Genomic DNA, 22,614 nt, shown 5'->3' on the forward strand with positions numbered 1-22,614 from the left:
GATGGGGCAATCTTCTTCCGTAGTGATACTGCCTTGGAAACCCCAGGAAGGGTCGCTATGAGTCAGGTCCAACTCGACAGCACATAACAACAACAATAACACTACCCCCATCAGTCCCCAACCTGGAACAGAAGCCTTTTTGCAGTAATGTATCCAAAGCCAGAGAACCCTTTCAACAAGGTTTAAGTGAATCCTTTTTTCTGGTGAACTTTGATGTGGATCCCAATTTTTTGGCTGTACATGATAGCATGATTTATCAGGAATAGTTGGTTTCTTAGGTTGGTTTCTCAGAAGTACTTGTTGAGACAAGTTATGGACAAGAGATTTATTAAGGAAGTGCTCCCAGGAAAACAAGTAAGAGAATGGAGGAAAGCAGGACAGGGAAAGAGAAGAAGCCAAACAAGGGTACAATGTTGGCAAAATCCCAACCTTAGCCTGAGCTGGAAGGGAGTTCTGAAGTGTAAGTTATACCTCAGAGTTCATCCCACCTCAAACAAGGGAGCTGGGCTTCTGTATCAGTCAGTGTCTACAGACACAAGGCAAGGGGGTCACATGAACTAATGGGCAATTCTCTCTCCTTTTGTGAGCTGGTATGCAAAGCCTCTCCTCTGGGAGATCCTCTGAAGGAATTCACAGGTACAAGCCATTAGAAACAAAGAGCATAGAAGCTGGGAATGATAAACAGAAGTGGTAAAAGGATCCAAGGGACCACCAACAATGTCTGCTACAGCAGGAAAGCCTTGACACACTTTTTCTCTTTTAATGCTTTGCATTAATTTACTAGAATATTATTTAGTATATGATTTCTTTTAAGTGGATGGCTTCTAGAAGTATAGTGGGAAGTTTCATGCGCCAACTCATTAATATTTCAAGTTAAGAAAGTCTTATTCCTTTAATAGATATACATCTTATACTTTCAAGAACTTGAGGGAAGATGTTCTTAGCTGCTGTCAAGCTGCTGACTCATGGCAACTCCATGCACAATAGGATGAAATGATGCTCAATCTTGAGCCATCCCATGATCAGTAGCAGATTGGACCATTGTGATCCACAGGGCTTTCGTTGGCTGATTTGCAGAAGTAGATCACCAGTCCTTTCTTCCTCGTCCATCTTAGTCTGGAAGCTCCGCTGAAATCTGTTTAGCGTCACAGCAACACATAAGACTCCACTGGCAGATGGGGTGGCTGCACGTGAGATACATTGATCAGGAATCGAATCTGGGTCTCCCTCATGAAAGGCAAGAATTCTACCACTGAACTACCATTACCATCTTGGACGAGATATAGGCGGTTTGAATCCAGTTCTGCACAAATCTTGGCCAATTTAGTTCTCAAAATCCCACTTTGTAATTTTAACACCCTTGCTGAATCTAGGCCAGGTGAAAGTCCACAGTGAAAGTCTCATTGTATCTCAGAGGCTTCACAGACTTCCTTCTCAGTTTGACCTATAAAGTGTTTGCCTCATTATATTGAAGGGTAGGGATAGTTCAAATCTGAGTGTGAAATCTTTTAACAACTCTTTGATAATGATAGCATACTTCATGTTGTGTGTGGTAATGTTTCTGTACATCCCATGAACACACATTTCTATTTATGTGATCAATATTTCTTTACCTGGATGATATTAATCAGAACAATCCTTTTGCGAATGGTGTCCTTTGTGTTTACAGCTTACTTCCATTATATGCTTAAAAAGTGCACACATGACAATAATGTGATCCCCTATGGAACACCTCAATAGTATCCAACACCTTTTATCAAACTTCATCATACCTACTATATTCACGTGAGCAAGGCCAAGGAGAAGATTCTTGGGTGTCATCAAGTGGCCATCTAGGGAATACTGAAGGTGACGGGGTAAGACCATCAAAACCAAAAAAACCAAACTCATTGCTGTCCAGTCGATTCGACTCATGGTGAGCCCTCCTTGGGTTTCCGAGGCAGTACCTCTACGGAAGTATATTGCCCAATCTTCCTTCCGAGGAGTGGCTGGTGGGTTTGAACCACCGACCTTCTGGTTAGCAGTCAAATGCCTTAGGCACTATGCCACCAGAGTTCCCGGTAAGACCATCAGACCCTGCATATGTTCCCCAGATTTTGGGGCTTAGTTCTGGAGCAGAGCAACATTTGAAAAAAATTGTCAAACCTATATATGCAAATGATTATATTTCTATATGCTTATATACAGGTTTGGCAGTGGGTATTTCTACATATTTATTTATGTGTGCTGCAAATATACCCATGTGTATAATAGACCACACTGGGGCACAGTCAGGAAAAGTTCTTAATCAAACACTTCATGGGCCTGAGTTACCTGGGCTTGAGGGCTAGGTTCCATAGTCTTGGGGAACATCTGAGTCAACTAGCGTAACATAGTCCATGAAGACAATGTTCTACATCCTACTTTGGTGAGTGGTGACGGGTTTTAAAAGCTTTCAAGCAGCCATCTAAGATACAATTGTTGGTCTCTTCCTGTCCCAAGCAAAGAAGAGTTAAGAAAACCAAAGAATGTAAGGAAACAATTTGTCCAAAGAGCTAATAGACCATGTGAACCACAGCCTCCACTAGACTGAGACCAGAACTAGATGATGCCCAGCTACTATCACCAACAACTGTGACTGGGATCACTAGAAGATCCCAGACAGAGTGAGAGAGAAACAGAACAAAATTCAAATTCATAAAAAAGCCCAGACTTATTGGTCTGATATAGACTGGTGGAACCCTCAATACACCTCTTAAACTTAAGACTTTAGACACCCTTCAAACTTAAAACTGAACCCACTCCTGAACACCATCTTTCATCCAAACAATAGGCAAGCCTATGAAGTGAACAATAACATCTGTGAGGAATGTGTTCCTCAGAAAATCCAAGTGTATGAGGCCAAAGGACAGCATTTTCCCAAATGTAAAATTTAGAAGGCGGGAAAGCTGGGCAAATGGAAATGGGGAACTGAGGGTGGAAGTGAGAAGCGTGCTGGTACGTTGAGCAGATTGCAACCAATGCCATGAAGCAATCTATGCATAAATTGTTGAGTGGAAAATGAACTTGCTTTGTAAACTTTCACCTAAACTACAACAAAATGTACAAAAAAGAGAAAGGAAACTGTCAGAGAAGTGAGTATATTAGTCAGGGTTCTCTAGAGAAACAGAACCAATAGGATAGACACAGAGTGAAAGATTTATTTTAAGGGATTTGGCTCACGTGATTGTGGAGGCTGGTAAAGCCAGGCAGTAGGCTGGAAATTCAGGCAGGATACTTATGTTACAATTTTAAATTTATAATACCTCTCTGGAAAACCTCAGGTTTTTTTTTTTTTTTTTTGTCCATAAGGCCTTCAAAGGAGCTCTGGTAGCCTAGTGCCTAAGGCACTTGACTGCTAACCAGAAGGCTGGCGGTTCAAACCCACCAGCCACTCCTCGGAAGGAAGGGCAATCTACTTCCATAGTGATACCGCCTCAGAAACCCAAGGAGGGGTCGCTATGAGTTGGGTCTGACTTGAAGGCACATAACAACAACAAGAACAAGGCCTTCAACTGACTGAATCAGTCCCATTCACATTAATGAGAATAGTCTTTACTAAAAGTTAACTGATTATAACCACTTCTAAAAAAATACCTTCACAGCCACATCTAGACAAGTGTTTGGCCATATAACTGGGCACCATAGTCTAATCAAATTGACATATAAAATTCTTCATCACAGGGGGTGAGGATAAAAACAAAGTTATGGTCTGAAAGAAGACAAATGGCTGCAGTAGCCAGAGCATTTTCAGTTGGAACATCTCAAACTTAACTCTATATAACTTATCTCTATAACTTCTTTAGAAGATAGTTATAAGGCATGTCAAAGTCATTAACCTAAAGGTATTTTGAAATTTATTTCTTCTCATTGTTTTCCCCATTGCCCCAAAAATATTACCTACCCCAAAGTCATAGCTAGAATCAACATAAATATTAACAGATTTAAGAGAAGGTGCAGTGTTCTAATGACAGCAGCCAGTTCATCACTTGTGCAGAATGTTATACATCAAGGGCAACATTGCCCTACCTCATGCCCTGAAATCAATTTTCTGAGGGTCCAACCAAGAGATCCATAAATGTGGAAGATGATATTAAGACCATTACAGGGAGCTCTGGTGGTGTAGTGGTTAAAGGCATTCGGCTACTAACCAAAAGTTTGATACTTTGAACCCACTGGCTGCTCCGTGGGAGAAAGATGAGGCAGTCTGCTTCTGTAAAGATTTATAGCCCTGCAAACCCTCTGGGCTGTTCTACTCTGTCCTACAGGGTTTCTATAAGTCAGAATTGACTTGATGACAGTGGTGTGTGGTGGTGAAGACCATTACTGAATGTTATGATCAAAGATTTTCTGTAGAAGAATCCTGATTAAAAGGGAGGGAAATTCAGAATAGAATTTTCAATTCTCATGAAGTCCAGACTTTCTGGAGTCATTGAGGCTGGATGAATAAAACAATTACCCTAAGGTACTTTAACCCTTAAATCAAAAATATCCCCTGGAGTTTTCTTTAAAACAAACAATAATTAGCTTAAGTAGTAAAGAATATCTGTCTTGACAAGTGGGACTATACCCATGAATGTATAAAGGTTTGACAGAGGATCTTTCTACCTATGTATTTATATGTGCTGCAAATATATCCTTATATACAGTAGAGCATGTTGTTGTTAGGTGCTGTCAAGTCGGCTCTGACTCATAGCCACCCTATGTATAACAGAATTAAACACTGTCTGGTATACCTGCCTCACAATCCTTGCTATACCTGAGCCCATTGTTGCAGCCACCATATCAATTCATCTTGTTGAGGGTCTTCCGCCTTCTTCGTTAACCCTCCACTTTACCAAGCATGATATCCTTCTCCAGGGAATAGTCCCGTCTGACAACATGACCAAAGTAGGTGAGACTAAGTCTGGCCATTCTTGCTCCCCAGGAGCATGCTGGGGCATACAGGGGAAAGTCATGAAAACATGAGTCACTGGGCCTGTGGGCTCAGGACTATAGTCTTAGGGGACATAAAGGTCAACTGGCATAACATAGTACACACAGATAATGTTCTATAACCTACTTTGGTGAGTAGTGAAAGGGTCTCAAAAGCTTGTAAGTAGCCATCTAAGGTGTACTCTTCCCATCTGAAACAAGAAGAGTGAAGAAAATCAAAGATACAAGGAAACAGTTGGTCCAGAGGACTAATGGACCATGTGAGCCCCAGCCTCTACAACCCTGAGACCAGAACTAGATGGTACACAGCTACCACAATCAACCACTCTGAAAGGGATCACAATAGGAGATCTCAGATAAAAGTGAAAGACAAATGTGGAACCGAACTCAATATAATAAAAAAGAGCAGATTTACTGGTCTGATAGAGACTGGTAGAACCCTTGAGACTGTGGCCTTTAGACACCCTTCAAGCCTGGAACTGAACTCACCCCCATGGCTCAACTTTCAGCCAAATGATAGATCTATAAGATAAATGGTAACACCAGGGACATATGTATTCCTTGGAACAACCAATCACAGGAGATCAAAAGAGCAGCATTTGCCCAGGGATAAAGCTCAGAAGGCAGGAAGAGATAAGAAGGAAGGATGGGTGGAAATAGTAAACACAGGGAGGAAGTGAGAAGAGTGCTGTTACAGAGTGGGGATTGCAATCAATGTCACAAAACAAAATGTGTATGAATTGTTGAGTGGAAAACCAATTTGCTCTATAAACTTTCATTCAAATTACAATAAAAGGTTGGAAAATAAAGAATATCTACCTTAAGCATTGTGCTCTTTTAAAAACTCTCTATGTGAGATTAAATTGACAATAGCAACTTGAAAGATTACAAAATTTAGAGGACAGTCAGTTTATGTTAATGGGGGCAAAACAACTCAGAAAAGGAGGATGAGAATAGTTGTACAACTCAAAGAATGTAATCGGTGTCACTGAATCGTGCATGTAGACATTCTTGAATTGGTGTATGTTATGCTGTCTATCAGGAGTCCTGCTGGTGCACTTGTTGAGTGCTTGGTTGCTAACTGAAAGATCAATGACTCAAACCCACCAGCTGCTCCATAGGAGAAAGATGTGGCGGTCTGCTTCCATAACAACTGCAGCCTTGAAAACCCTATGGGGCAGTTCTACTCTGTCCTATAGGGTTGCTATGAATCAGAATCAACTTGACAGCAACAGGTTTTGTTTGTCTGGTTTTACACTGTGTATATTTATTCTCAAGAATGAGAAAAAATAAATTTAAAAAAAGAAGGTAGATGTCTTTGTGGTCTATATCAGTCCAGTCGTAACTGTGACAATAGACAATAGACAATAACTGTGTGTCAGTTGAAAACCCAATGTATCAGTCAGGATCCTGGTAGAAAAGATATGGCCCACTCAAAAGGGGACATTCAAAAGAGGTTAATTCAGTGGTAGAATTTTCATCTTCCACGTGAGAGATCCAGGTTTAATTCTCAGCCAATACACCTCATGTGCAGGCACCAGTCAGTGGAGGCTTGCATATTGCTATGACGGTGAACAGGTTTCAGCAGAGCTTCCAGACAAAGACAGACTAGGAAGAAAGACCTGCCAATCTAGTTCCAAAAATCAGCCAGTGAAAACTCTATGGATTACAATGGTCCAGTCTGCAATCAAGTATTGGGATGGTGCAGGACCAGGCAGCATTTCATTCCATCGTGCATGGGGTCACCATGGGTGAAGGCTGACCCAATGAAAGCTAACATCAACAAAAAATGAAGGAATTATTTACAATAGTGTAAGCAGTAGTCAACAAGGGATGAAACTAGCAACAAAGGGAAGCTGTTACTATATCCATACTTGAGAGGGCAAAGTCACTGGACTCTGATGAGACATGTAATTATAGTAGAAAGGCTGCCTGACAGAAGCTGTGGCCTTGGTGGAAGAATGCAGCCACTGGTAAACCACGGCCTGGTAAGGAGGAATCTCTCGCTCTCACTGGTTGATTGACTGCTGATGCATGCCTTTGGTCAAACCCAAACTCCCAATTCACTGGAAGGAGTAGAAATGGATCCAGCTGGCCAAAAAAAAAAAAAATCCAGTATACCTAACTTCAATTTGGCTTTAACAACTAGGATTATTTTCTTTTTTCATATAACAAGATTTCCTTAGGTAGGACAACTTCACTACTGATTTATCATGTACAAGTAGTGGACTTACAGCAGGCATAACTATAATTTATCTTAGGAGCTTTGTGGCCTTTAGGGGCCCAGAAAAAAGGGGGATTAAGAAATCTAATTTGAGGGTTTTTAGTGATGGGGAGGCCAACAGAAAGCTGGTATATTCCATGGTGTCATGGAGGACCCAAAGTCCTTCTATCTTTCTCTTCTGTCCTCCCCAATTTGGCTTTCATCCTAGACTCAAGAAGGGTGCTGTAGCTCCATATGTCACACTCAGGCTCAACACTGATCAGCAAAACAGAATGGTGCTTCCTGGAGTCTCTTTTGAGAAATGAGGAGACTTTTCTTGAAAGTGTCCCACATGATTTCTCCCCATGTTTCATTGGCCAGAACTGTGTCACATGTCCAAGTTGCACTGATCCCTGTCCAGGGAAATGATACCTGATTAATCAAGATTTGCCTTGAGCTGGAGATAGTGTCACTTTTCCTGGGGTGAGGGTGGGGGAGGAAGCTAAATATCTGAGGCAAAATCAAGATTCTATTAACAGACAAGAGGAAGAGAGGTGTGTGAAGGCAAACAACAATATGTGCAAATAGTGCCTAAGGCATTTGACTTAACCAGAAGGCTGGCAGTTCAAACCCACCAGCCACTCCTTGGAAGGAAGGTTGGGCAATCTACTTCTGTAGAGATACCACCTCAGAAACCCAAGGAGGGGTTGCTATGATTCGGGTTCAACTCGATGGCAATGAGTTTGGTTTAAGACAATTAAAATCAAACCAAACTCACTGCTGTCAAGTCAATTCCAACTCATCACAACCCCCATGGGTTTCCAAGGCTGTAAATTTTACGGAAGTAGCTTCCACGGAGAAGCTGGTGGGTTATGAACCACTGACCTTCTGGTTAGCAGCCAAGTACCTTATTCACTATACCACCAGAGCTTAAGACAATTGTTGTTGTTGTTGTTGTTACGTGCCATCGAGTAGGACCTGACTCATAGCGACCCCTCCTTGGATTTCCGAGGCAGTATCACTACGGAAGTAGATTGCCCAACCTTCCTTCTGAGGAGTGGCTGGTGGGTTTGAACCACTAGCTTTCTGGTTAGCAGTCAAGTGGCTTAGGCACAATGCTACCAGAGCTCCCAGATAAGACAGGAGATCTTTAATATATTGCAGTTAGAAGTAGAGAGTCTGGGACATTTACTTGGGAGTAATATATTAGAGGAATATGACCAGCAGAGATGAGTAAAATTTAATATTTATACCATTGGATAACAGAGAAAAATGTTATTTTTGTTTTTAGAAGGAGAACTGTACCTAAGATGGAGCAGCACCACTTAACAGGGGGTCCAAGATAAAAATAGGAGCAGCTACCACCAAGACAGATGTCCTAGCCACAGAACACATCACATGATGTATGGAGACATATCAGGTGCTACCAGTTTAAAGGAGAATTATAATAGACAACAGGAATTGTTTGTCTCCATTAGTCTGTGATTGTGTACTCATTGCTGTCTAGTCGATCCCGACTCATAGTGACCCCTCCTTGCGTTTCCCAGGCAGTATCTCTATGCAAGTAGATTGCCCAGTCTTCCTTCCAAGGAGTGGCTGGTGGGTTTGAACTGCCAGCCTTCTGGTTAGCAGTCAAATACCTTAGGCACTGTGCCACCAGAGGTAAAAAAAAAAAAAAAATGTGAATGGCAAAAAAGGGTAAAATGTTTACTATAATCAGGGATACTTAATGTTGGGGCTGACAAGACTTGTTTAAGGGAAGAAAAAACCCTCTAAATCTTTCCAAACCAAACTCACTGCCATCAAGTCCTTTCTGACTCATAGTGACCCCCATTAGGTTTCTGAGGCTGTAAATCTTTATGGAAGTAGATCACCCAGTCTTCCTTCCACGGAGCAGCTGGTGGGTTTGAACCACTGACCTTCCAGTTAGCAGTCAAGTGCCTTATCCACTACACCACCAGAGCACCTGACAAAGTTATTTTTTTTTAACTTGCTAACTTGAGTTAGATATAGTAGAGGTTTTATATTTGGAGTATATTTTAATATTTACTGTCAGCAAATGCCAGATGTGCCCCAAAAGGTACGAATTTGTGGAATGGTGGTGAGACTGGGTCCCTTGAGTATGGCTACTTCCCTGGAAGAAAGTGTCTCTATTTTACTGATTTGTCATTTTCAAGTAATGGACTTAGGATAGGCATAACTATAATTTATTTGAGAGGATTTGTGGCCCTTGGGAGCAGAAGAAGAAAGAGAGATTAAGAAAGTTCATTTGAGGGCTTTTAGTGAGGAGGAGGCCAACAGAAGGCTGTTAACATATTGAATGAGAACACAGTTTCCAGGAAACGTTATGTTATTTAAATCATTTTTAAGAATTAGGGATGTTATGGATTGAATTGTGTCCCCCCAAAATATGTGTCTAAATCCTAACTTCTATGCCTGTGGAGGAGTCCTGGTGGTGAGTAGTTAAAGCGCTCAGCTGCTAACTGAAAGGTTGTCAGATCAAACCTACCAGCCACTCTTTGAGAGAAAGATGCAATATTTTACTTCTGCAAAGATTTACAGCCTTGGAAATTCTACTCCATCCCATAGGATTGCTTTGAGTTGCAATAGACTCAAGGGCAGTGTGTTTGGTTTTTGGTTTGGTTTTATGCCTGTGGTTATAATCCATTTGGGAATGGGTTGGCTTTGTTATGTTAATAAGGCAGGATTAATGTAGGATGTATTGAGTCAATCTCTTTTGAGATATAAACCAAAAAAGCCAAACCCAATGCCATCAAGTCGATTCCAACTCATAATGACCTCCACTGGGTTTCTGAAGAAGTGAATCTTTATGGAAACAGATTGCCCAGTCTTCCTTCCATGGAGTGTCTGATAGGTTTGAACCACCAACCTTCGGGTTAGCAGTCAGATGCCTTAGGCACTGTGCTACCAGAGCTCAGAAGAGATTAAATAAGCCTACTAGGAAGCAGAGATGGGGGAAGGCACATGCCAAACCACATGAAGTGAAGATTGTCCAGAAGCAGAACCTCAGAGGAGACGAGGACTTTCTTTCCACAGCCCACACAGAGAGAAAGCTTCCCCCTGGAGCTGAGACCCTGAATTCGGACCTCTAGCCTCCTAAACTGTGAGGAATTAATTTCTGTTTGTTAAAGTCACCTACTGTGGTAGTTCTGTTATAGCACGCTAGATAACTAAGACAAGAGAGTACTGAAATTCTGGCTGAAACTTCAGATTAAACATGCACATCTGGGTTTACTCCCTCCAGCACCCCTACTAGAACTATAGTAAAGTTATGTTTTTGAAAACTACAATAAATCTACAAGGATGAAGAGAACACAAGAGACTTCTTTGTGACAGTAACAAAATTTTAGAATCTGGAAAGCAGAAGAGAGGTAACTGTCTAGGCAGACCTAAGAAAGGATAATTCCTGAGCCAAAAGAGGACAAAGGTGAAAAACAATCCAATTTACACCACCAAAAACCAAACCAAACTCACTGCCGTGGAGTTGGATGCAACTCATAGCTACTCCTCCTTGGATTTCCGAAGTGGTATCATTAGGGAAGTAGATTGCCCAACCTTCCTTCTGAGGAAGTGGTTTTGAACAGCCAGCCTTCTGGTTAGCACTCAAAATGCCTTAGGCACTACACCATCAGAGCTCCTTAATATACACCACAGAATCCTAAAAAGCACAGGAACTGATAGAATCAGGTATCTCTGGAATTGGGGGTAAAGGAAGGTCTAAAATAATGAGAGTTGGCTGACAGCAGTTAGATCCCTATATTCCTTTATGTGCTGCATACTTCTGGGAAATTGCCTCAGCTCCCTCCAAGGTAAGACACTAGTTCCTGGAGATGGCAAAGCACAAGACCTTTGGACTGGGGACACCAAGTATTGTAGAAAGAAGGAAATGCTTAGTGCTGACTGCTGAGATCACCCCATTTCTCCTCTCTCATTGGGCTCCCTGAAACTGGCAGCTGCAGTATTATCAAGCAGACTGGAACATTAAAAGACTCTTCTCTGGGGAACCTAAGCAGACCAAGAAAAAAAGACCTAAACTACTGACATTATATGTTTCTCAACATATGACCAGTAAAAACCAAAACCCAACCCATTGCTGTCAAGTTGCTTTTGATTCATAGTGACCCTATAGGACAGAGTAGAACTGCCCATAGGATCTCCAAGGCTGCAATTTTTACAGAAGCCAACTGACACATCTTTCTCCCATGGAGCAGCTGGTGGACTTGAACCATTGACCTTTCTGTTAGCAGCAGAACACTTAACCACTGCACCACCAGGATTCCTTGTTCACACTATAATGAAGCTCAAAGTTTTCAAGCTCCATCCACCTTCCAATCAGCCTTTAGTCCCCCTCCTTTTATCATGATAAGAAAAGCTATTATTCTCACATATTTAATATTGTTCCACAGATCCCTGGGGCTTGGTTTATTTTTCTTCAATTTGTTTTCTTTCTGTTCTTCAGATGGGATTATTTTTATTGATCTGTCTTCAAGTTGACTGTCTCTTTCTTCTGCCTTCTCCAATCCACTGTTAAGGCCATCCTGTTGTGGTACAGTGAACTACTTACAATGGCTCTTCTAGCCATGTGTGATGTGACAGATGGCTGGGTGGGACCATGCAAATGTGAAGTGCTTGTGGCCCACCAAGGGGACTGAATAGCTTGCTAGTAATGTAAATAAGGGAGCTCTGGTAGCATAGAGGCTAAGACACTTGCCTGCTAACCAGACGGCTGGCGGTTCAAACCCACCAGCCACTCCTCAGAAGGAAGGTTGGGCAATCCTACTTCCATAGTGATACTGCCTCGGAAACCCAAGAAGGGGTCGCTATGAGTCGGGTTTGACTCGATGGCACGTAACAACAACAACAATGTAAATAAGGTACACGGCACTTTTGTGGGTAGGATTGTGCAATTAAGGTGCATGGAACCCTAACATGGGGATTGGTCAGTTTTGTCATTTTGCTAGGCTTAAAATGAGCCATCCCAGAAGCAGAAAGTGGAGACCTCAGTACCACCAAGAAAGAGCAGCCAGGAGTGGAGTTCATCCATGGACCTGAGATCCCTGCACTGAACTTTTTCAACCCAGAAGACAGAGAGCGAGTGAGCTGTAACACTTTGCTGAGATAGCCAAGAGAAGGTGGAGCAGAGGCAGCTGAACCAATAGACCTATATGAGTGGCAGGCTTCCAGGACCACAGTGTGAGAAAGCTGAGTGGCTTTGGGTAGGAGGCTTCTTGGTAGGGTGGGGTGCCTATCTGGGCACCTATCTTGCAAAGCTAAAAGGCTTTGTAATGCTGGGCCAAGCAGGGCAGAGGCCGAGGCCAAAGAGAAGTGTGCTTGTGACACGGCTGAGAAGAAGCTGTCCTGATTGAAGGACTGTATCCTGAATTGTTTCTGATCCTAAATTGTAAGCTGTTACTTCCCTAATAAACCCAATAATCATTAGTCTAGTCTGTGAGTTCTACGTGGCCGTTGCAACGAATTATTGACCTCAGCAGAGAAGTAGTGAGTGCCATGGGAGGGATGGTTGGTGTCAGAAATGGTAAAAAGTTTGGAGGGTGGTAGCATGTCTGATCTCCCTCTCATAGGAATCAGCCTTGGACTGTTGTTGTTCTTGATATTCCTCCCACTTTCAAAGTTAAAGGAGGTCAGACAGTGTCGGTCCCATGAACTTTCTGCACTGTTAATTCTTCATTTCTGTCATTATACTTTTGAGTTCTAGAATTTCTATCTGGCTCTTTTGCATAATTCCATTTCTCTGCTTGCTTCCCTATTAGTTCACTTATTAAGACCATATTTTCCTTTACTTTTTTAAAATATATTTTGCTTTAAAATTTTTGAGTACATTTATAATAATTTCTTTAAAGTCTTTGGTAAATCCAACATTTGGATGGACCATGTTGCAGTTGTTTTTATTATGGGTCATTTTTCTGTTTCCTTGGATTCTTAGTAATTTTAGGTTGCTTGCTGGACACTGTGAATGATACGTTGTAGAGGCTCTCCATTCTGTTATCTACTTGACCTCTTGCATCTATTTTATTCTCAACTCTGCAGCAGCCTATCTCTGGTAAGCCTCAGGTTGTTGTTGTTATGTGCCGTCAAGTCGGACCTGACTCATAGCGACCCCTCCTTGGGTTTCCGAGGCAGTATCACTACGGAAGTAGGATTGCCCAACCTTCCTTCCGAGGAGTGGCTGGTGGGTTTGAACCGCCAGCCTTCTGGTTAGCAGTCAAGTGCCTTAGCCACTATGCTACCAGAGCTCCCTCAGGTAGTCTTTTCTTATTCGTGCACATAGTAGCTCTTAGCCAAGGACTCATGGGGAACCTTCCACATGGATTTCTGCTTACCACACATGCAGCTCCATTCTCCCAAGTGCTGTGATTTATAGATTGCAGCTGCTTAAGCAGTCCTGAACTCTGACATCTGACTCTTCAACATGGTAGGGCATCCACGTTCTGCTAGGAGTCCAGCTTGATGTGCTACAATTACAAAACTGTTCTCCATCAGAGGACCAGAGATCTTATGGCGTACATCTCATGAGTTTCCCTTCATTCAAGGATCACTGTCTTGCACTACCTGTTGTCAAATGCCTGAAAGAAGTTGCCTCATACCTTTTGTCTTTAAGTTTTATGGTTATTTATGTCAGGAAAGCTAAGCTAGTACCAGAGACTCAATTATAACAGGAAACCTTACCTGATACATTTTTATTTTCTCATAGCATTCTTCTTTCCCCTCCTCGTCACCCATTTAATCAAGTTCTGTATTTATTGGCTCATATGAGTGATGAGAGTAATGAAAGTAGAAAATAATAGTCTTCCTGACTTGAGTTTTCAAAAGCCTAAGCCCATTTACGGGAGCTCTGGTAGCATAGTGCCTAAGGCACTTGACTGCTAACCAGAAGGCTGGCGGTTCAAACCCATCAGCCACTCCTTGGAAGGAAGGTTGGGCAATCTACTTCCACAGTGATACCACCTCGGAAACCCGAGGAGGGGTCGCTATGAGTCGGGGCTGACTCAACGGCACATAACAACAACAACAAGAAGCCTATTTAGAAGGCAGAGTTATCTAGGAAGATCAACTGAGAAGCCCCTTAGGCAGGGTAAAAGAGAAATGTGGGAATGATACACGACAGCAGTGATGAGCTCATGAAAGAAAGATCTGGGACCCTGCCTCCTAGGCTGCATCACAGAGATGATGCTACTGCCTAAGGTCTTTAGGCAGACAGTACCACTGGTAGCTTCTCCAAGATCCCCACACCCTTATTTAGCACTGAACTAGTACAAATATTCCCAATGCCCAAAAACTGGGAGAGGAAGTTGAGGATGGAGCCCCTAGACCCAAAGAAGGCATCTAAGAAGAATAAGATATTTTTTGTGATCTTTGAGAAAGATTATTAAAGATCAGTTGCTCTTCAACCCATACTTTGGCACAATGTAAGCCTCTAGAATTTAGACACTATCTTCTGTTAGACAGTGTAGTTTATACCAATGATACCTTAATCCAATCAGGAATTGAGCTGAGATTGGATAAACTATAGCTTTATTTAGACTCAGTCCACCTCCATCTTTAAGTATTTTGAGGGAGAGATCTGTCACATGTTTGCTGCAGGGCCCACCCTCCAGTGGGAATCTTCTAAGCCCCAAGTGACTGCAGATCTTACTTGGATTTTCCAGCCCAAGTCTCCAGCTGAGTCCCTCTCCCCAGTCTACCTTCCCCAACACACAGCAAATATATATGGAGCAACAAAACAAAACAAAACCCCCCTCATATCTGGTCTCCTCTAGATTCTGCTCTGTAATCATAGCCAGAGTGGTCATCAAAAGTTGTGTGTGAATCAAGTCCAATCTTTAGCCTATACCCAGACTTGAAACATGCACCCAGAGATGAAAATGTCCAACAATCCCAGCTCACTTAGAAAGGTCTTCCTTCTGTTTCCACTGCTTTCTGAGGTCTTTATATATATATATATATATATATAATTTTGTTATGTATTCATTTAGTGATTGTTGCAGCAGGAATGATGGCCTGCTGCTACCTACCTTACCTTCTTTGAAGCAGAAGTTCCTTGTGAGAAAATAAATTTACCAAACATGACATTGAATTCACCTACCTACACAACCTTCAGAGCCAACAGAGCCTCCAGCCTGCTGCCTGACCTGCTGATTTTGGGTTCTTCAGACCCTGCAACCACATGAGCTAGCAGACATCTTCAGCCTGTTGCCTGACCCATAGATTTAGAACTTGCTAGCCCCTACAATGGTGTGAGCCATTCCCTTGAAGTAAATTTCTCAGTCTACCTTCCCCAACACACAGCAAATATATATGGAACAACAAAACAAAACAAAACCCCCCTCATATCTGGTCTCCTCTAGATTCTGCTCTGTCATCATAGCCAGAGTGGTCATCAAAAGTTGTGTGTGAATCAAGTCCAATCTTCAGCCTATACCCAGACTGAGAATCATAGCCTAGCCAAGTTCACACATAACATTAATTATCCCAGGGTGCCTTCAGTTTCCTGGCCTTTACTTCCAAATCATACCTCTTATTCATCCCTCAGGTCTCAGGACACTTTCTCTGGAAAGCCTTACCTAACTCTGAAATTCTGTATAGGTCTCTCCTAGATGCTCCCATATCAGCCATTATTCTTTCTTTCTTTTTCCTTCAATTTTTCAATGAATTTTCAATGAATTCTCCTTTTCTAGAGACTGGTCTTTACTGATGATGTGTCCAAAGTAAGCAAGTTGAAGTTTCTTCATCCTTGTTTCTAAGGAAGAGTCTGGTTGTATTTAAGATTGGTTTGTTCATTCCTTACACTATACAGTAACAAAAGAGAATGGACTACTGGTACATACAGTGTAGATGGATATCATACGTACTACACTGAGTAAAGAAAAACCAGTCATAAAAGAGTACATACCGTATGATACCAAGTTACCTCTGGGGGGTGGGACAGACTGGGAAACTCCACAGTGGAATCTTATGGGGCCATGAAGAAAAAAAAAATAATAAACTCATTACTGTTGAGTCAATTCTGACTCATGGTGACCCTGACTCATGGTGACTATATCCAAGGCTTTAATCTTTACAGAAGCGGACTGCCTTGTCTTTCTCCCACGGAACAGCTGGTGGGTTCAAACTGCTGACCTTTCCTGTTAGCAGCCAAGCATTTAACCACTGCACCACCAGAGCTCCTTATGGGGTGCTAGAATGTTATATTTGTTGATCTGGGTGATGGATCTGTATTTATATCTACATATATATCTACATAAAATCACTGAGGTATGTACTTACAATTAGTGTACAAACTGTACCCACTAACAAAAAACACAAAGAAATTTTCTAACAGTTGCCAGCTACCTTCAGGATAAAATCCAAACTTAGATTTGGTCTCTTGTTTCCTCTTATGTGTCTTCTCTCTCTACTCTCCATTTTCTTTACATTTCTTCAAAGGTTCTTAGTCTGGGTTCTCTAGAGGAGCAAAACTAGTGAAGTGTATTTATATATATAGAGAGAGAGAGAGAGAGAGAGAGAAATTTACTTCAAGGGAATGGCTCACACCATTGTAGGGGCTAGCAAGTTCTAAATCTGTGGGTCAGGCAACAGGCTGAAGATGTCTGCTAGCTCACGTGGTTGCAGGGTCTGAAGAACCCAAAATCAGCAGGTCAGGCAGCAGGCTGGAGGCTCTGTTGGCTCTGAAGGTTGTGTTGGTAGGTGAATTCAAAATCTGCAGGTTAGGTGGCAAGCCAGAGACTCTGCAGGCTTACAGCCCAAGAACCAGATGTATGACAGAGAAGAGTGCAGTGCAGGGGAAAAAAAGGTAACTTTGCCAGAACATCCATTTATATACTAGCTGCAGGCCATACCCCAAAGGAAACTCCCCTTTCAATTGATTGGTTGCTTACATCAGATCACAAAATGGAAAGTGATTACAGTACATAGTGTCTGCCAAACCACTGAGAATCATAGCCTAGCCAAGTTCACACATAACATTAAGTATCCCAGGGTGCCTTCAGTTTCCTGGCCTTTAATTCCAAATCATACCTCTTATTCATCCCTCAGGTCTCAGGACACTTTCTCTGGAAAGCCTTACCTAACCCTGAAATTCTGTATAGGTCTCTCCTAGATGCTCCCATATCAGCCATTATTCTTTCTTTCTTTTTTTTCTTTTTCCTTCAATTTTTACTGTGATTTGGGTGAAAGTTTACAGAGCAAATTCATTTTCCACACAGTAGTTCACACACATTTTGTTTCATGACACTGCCTCTAATTCCCCCCAGTTTAACAGCTTTTTCCACTTCGTCCCTACAGTTCTCTTCCCTGTGTCCTTCTTCCCTATGCATTCCTGCCCTGTGCTATCTTCCTATGCAAATACTGCCCTTCTGTTCTCCCATAATTGATCATTCTAAGGAGTGTTATCTACCTGATGTTAAGGTTCACCTTATATGCCTATTACTTCAGGCATTATTCTTAATGTTTATTTGTCACTATCATTGTACATGTCTCCCTTTTCCAGACTTTTGTCTAGCAGACTGTGGGCTGGATGAGGGAGTCCTCCACAGCTACTTTTTGTCTACTTTCCTATTAAAAATCTGGTTAACTTAATCTGCTTTTGCCTATAGAGAGTGGTAGCTTGGGGAGTAATTTAACAACGTTTTATTTGGCAGCAGTGCTTTATTTATTTTATTTTATTTTTTTTTTGCCACATTTAAAACTCTGCATATTTCACACACACACAAAGTGAGAGGGAGAAAAAGCGAGAGTTTAGTTTTTCTTTTTAAATTAAGAGCTGGCATCACAAGGCCCATATTTTCACGTGGCATCAGCTTAGAAAAAAGCATGGCTTTTTACTCAAGCATTGCAGTTAACCCTGGAGTTTGCAAAACGGTGGCGCAGAACACAAGATTTATTAAGGAGGTGGAGAGGAGAGACCATCAACGCCTCAAAGAGACAGACCATCAGAACCAAAGAGACAAGCGCAATAGCTTGGTCTGTGGGATCCGGCAAGTCTCAGAACTCAAAAAAAAACATTACCATTCAGTCGATGCCGACTTATTTTCCTAGGCTGTAAATCTTTACCCAAGCTGACTGCCTCAGTTTTCTCTCACAGAGCGGCTGGTAGGTTAGAACGGCCAACCTAGTTAGCAGCCGAACGCTTTAACTACTGCGCCACCAGAGCTCCTTACAAGTCTGAGTCCCCACAAACTCCGGTAGTTTTAAATCCGCCATAGTCCCCGTTCCAGATCCCTGTTTAGTTTAAGACCTTCGTTGAAACTAAAGACAAAACAAAAAACCCACCAACTACAAAACCAGTCCCCAACTCTCGCCGCAAGCCCAGAGTTTTACTGTGGTACGTGACCCTCGCCCTCTGGACTCTAATAGGGGTTTAGGCATATGTGTCCCTCCCACCACCGTACGGCGAACCCGCCCCTGTGTCACAGAAGGGGCGGGGACAGATGCCACGGGGCGACGATATTGGTCGTCTGCCTCAGGACGTAGCCAATCGGAATCCACCAACTTCCGGCGCGAAAATGAGCTAGCGCGCGGCGCAGGGGCAGTCGACACGGCGTGGGGAGTTTGGATTTTGGTTCCGACCGTCCTTTGCCTGTGGGGGAGGTGAGTGCGCTGTGCCTGTACTTGTGGGCTGGACTGCCTTGGCTGAACCCTGTGCGGTCGATCCCTCTCGGTGACCAGCCCGGAGAAGGAACCCCCGCCAGCTCGTACGTTGCCGGCTCTCGTTCAGCCAGGCCCGCTGAGTCCTCTCTGGATCGGTGTAGAGCAAAGACGCACCTATTTCCACATACGAAGAAACAGACGCGAGGGCGAACTTTGCCACGAACGCCCAGGGCGATCTGTTGCAGAACTGGGCCTAGAACCCATTGTTACTGTTCATGTCTGTACTCCGATGTACATGACGTAGTACTACGTGTACGTGATTTACGTGATGTACTCCAATGTACATGATGCCTAGAACCGAGTACTCAGTGGGTACTTCTAGCTCAGATACCCGTCTATTGCCCCCGATTTTGAGAAAACCAAAGCTTTTTCTATGACCTTCCATAATCATAGACTGGGCTACTGGATTTTTAATGTCTACCTTGTACCTGTGCTTTGCACCCATTGTCTTACCATTGTACCTTAGTTCTCCAGCAAAATTAAGTGGTTAAGAACATAGACTGCATCAGATTGCTGGGTTTGAATCCCAGCTCTTCCATGTACTAGCTGTGTGACTATTTGCATGTTACTTAAGCTGTTTGTGTCTCCATTTCCTTTTGTCATATGGGGAAAATTAGCTCTTCTACATCTTGGAATTTTTGTTAGTATCAAATGAATTAAACTATGCAATGAATGTTTCAAAGAATACCTGGTATAAAGTAAGGTTTAATCATCATTACCCAGTAAGGTAGGTTGTACTGTCCTATTTTTAGACATGGAGGTTGTGTCTGCTGAAGAGCATTTGGTGATTAAGTAGTATAGTCAGGATTTGAACTATGGCCCTTTGAATCAAAAGCATCTTCCACAGCATCAGGCTTTCACCATATCCCTCACCTGCTACAGAGAACTTTGGACCCATAATTGCATGAGATGAAACAGAGGTCTGACAGCTCCTGGTGCCACTATTGTAGTGCATTTGCCCAGTGCAATATGTCATTTGATTACTTGACTGTTTTTTCATGAGCTTTGGTTGTGGAACCAAATAACATGAAATCCTTAGCAACTTCAATCTTTTCTCCATTTATCATGATGCTATTTATTGGTCTGTTTGTGAAGATTTTTTGTTTTCTTTATATTGAGGTGTAATCTGTACTTCAGAATGTATTCTTCAATCTCCATCAGTAATTGTTTCAAGTCATCTTCACTGTTAGCAAGCAAAGTTGTGTCATCAGCGTATCGCAGGTTGTTAATGATTCTTCCTCCAATTCTGATGTCATGTTCTTCTTCATGTAGTCCAGCATCTTGGATTATCTGCTCAGTATAGAGATTTGAATAAGTATGGTGAAAGGATACAACCATGACACACTCCCTTCTTGATTTTTAAACCAAGCAGTGTTCCCTTGTTCTGTTAGAACAATAGCCTCCTGGTCTGTGTATGGGTTCCTCATGAGTACAATTAAGCATTCTGGAATTTCCATTCTTCTCAATGTTATCCACAATTTGTTATGATTCACACAATCGAATGCCTTTGCATAGTCAGTAAAACACAAGTCAACATATTTCTGGTATTCTTTGCTTTCAGCCAAGCTCCATCTGACATCAGCAATGATACCCCTTGTTCCATGTCCTCTTCTGAATCCAGCTTGCATTTCTGGAAGTTCTCTGTCAATATACTGCTGCAACCATTCTTGAATAATCTTCAGTAAGATCTTACTTGCGTGTGGTATTAATAATTGTTCGATAATTTCCACATTCTGTGGGATCACCTTTCTTTGGAATGGGTACAAATATGGATCTCTTCCAGTCAGTTGGCCAGGTAGCTTGTCTTCCATATCTCCTGGCATAGCTGAGTGAGTGCCTCCAGTGTGGCATCCATTTGTTGAAACGTCTCAATAGGTATTGCATCAATTCCTGGAGCCTTGTTTTTTGCCACTTCCTTCAGTGCAGCTTCGACTTCTTCCTTCAGTACCTTTGGAATCATATGCCACCTCCTGAAATGGATGAACAACTTCCAGTTCTTTTTGGAATAGTGACTCTGTGTATTCCTTCCATCTTCTTTTGATGTTTCCTGCATCAATCAGTATTTTGCCCATAGAATCTTTCAATATTGCAACTCAAGGCTTACATTTTTTCTTTGGTTCTTTCAGCTTGAGAAATGCTGAGCATGTTCTTCCCTTTTGATTTTCTAACTCCAAGTCTTTTTGCACATTTTATGAGTCTCCTTGAGCTGCCCTTTGATATCTTCTGTTCAGCTCTTTTATCTTGTCATTTCTTGCATTTGCTTTATCTAGTCTTCATTCAAGGGCAAGTTTCCGAGTCTCTTCTGACATCCATTTTGGTCTTTTCTTCCTTACTTGTTTTTTTAATGACCTCTTGTTGTCTTCATGGATGATGTTCTTGATGTCATCCCACAATTCTTCTGGTTTTCAGTCACTGGTGTTCAATGCATCAAATCTATTCTTTAGACGGTCTCCAAATTCAGGAGGGATATTATCAAGGTCATATTTTGGCTCTTGTGGACTTGTTTTAATTGTCTTCACCTTCACCTTGAATTTGCGTATGAGCAGTTGATGGCCTGTTTCACAGTCAGTTCCTGGCCTTGTTTTGGCTGAAGATATTGAGCTTTTCCGTCACCTCTTGCCACAGATGTAGTCAGTCTGATTCTTGTATACTGTATCTGGTGAAGTCCACATGTATAGCTGCCATTTGTGTTGTTGAAGAAAGGTATTTGAAATGAATAAGTCATTGGTCTTGCAGAATTCTATCATGCGATCTCCAGTGTTATTTCTGTCACCAAGGCCAAATTTTCCAACTACCGGTGATTCTTCTTTGTTTCCAGCTTTTGCATTACAGTCACCAATGATAATCAGCACATCTTGAATGCATGTTTGGTCAATTTCAGACTGCAGAAGTTGGTAAAAGTCTTCAATTTCCTCATCTTTGGCTTTGGTGGTTGGTGTGTAAATTTGAATAATGGTAGTGGTAATTGGTCTTCCTTGTAGGCATGTGGATATTATCCTATCACTGATAGCATTGTATTTCAGGATAGATCTTGAAACATTCTTTGTGATGATGAATGTCACACCATTCCTTTTCATTTTGTCATTCCTGGCATAGTACATCATATAATTGTCTGAGTCAAAATGGCTAAAACCAGTCCATTTTAGTTCACTAATGCCTAGGATATCAATCTTTATGCATTCCATTTCATTTTTGACAACTTCCAATTTTCCTAGATTCATACTTTTGTACGTTCTGTGTTCTGATTATTAATGGATATTTGCAGCTGTTTCTTCTCATTTTGGGTTGTGCCACATCAGTAAATGGAGGCTCCAAAAGCTCTACTTTACCATTATCATTAAGGTCGGCTCTACTCTGTTGAAGCAGCTCTTTCCAAGTCATATCATGAGTGCCTTCCGACCTCAGGGGCTCATTGTCTGGCACTGTTTTGGACAGTGATTCAAGGCTGTTCATAAAGCAGTATATCAGACAGTGTTTCACTGCTATTCATAAGTTTTTCACTGGCCAATTCTTTGAGAAGTGGATGGCCTTTTCCTTCTTCTGATTCTGTCTCAGTCTAGAACCTCCGCTGAAACCCATCCACCACGGGCAACCTTGCTAGTATTTGAAACACTGATGGCACAGCCTCCAGCCTCACATCAACACACAAGCCACCACAGTAGGACAAACTGACAGACAAGTTTGTCTCCCTTAGCTTCCTGCCTGGAGGCTCTCCCTCTTAACCTGTTATGGCCATCCGCCTTGGCTGCCACTTCCTGCCTGAGGTCTCT

Source organism: Orycteropus afer, unplaced genomic scaffold (assembly GCF_000298275.1).
Source record: "Orycteropus afer afer isolate SDZICR_OR568_19922 unplaced genomic scaffold, OryAfe1.0 scaffold00132, whole genome shotgun sequence".
In the NCBI taxonomy this organism is placed as follows: Eukaryota; Metazoa; Chordata; class Mammalia; order Tubulidentata; family Orycteropodidae; genus Orycteropus; species Orycteropus afer.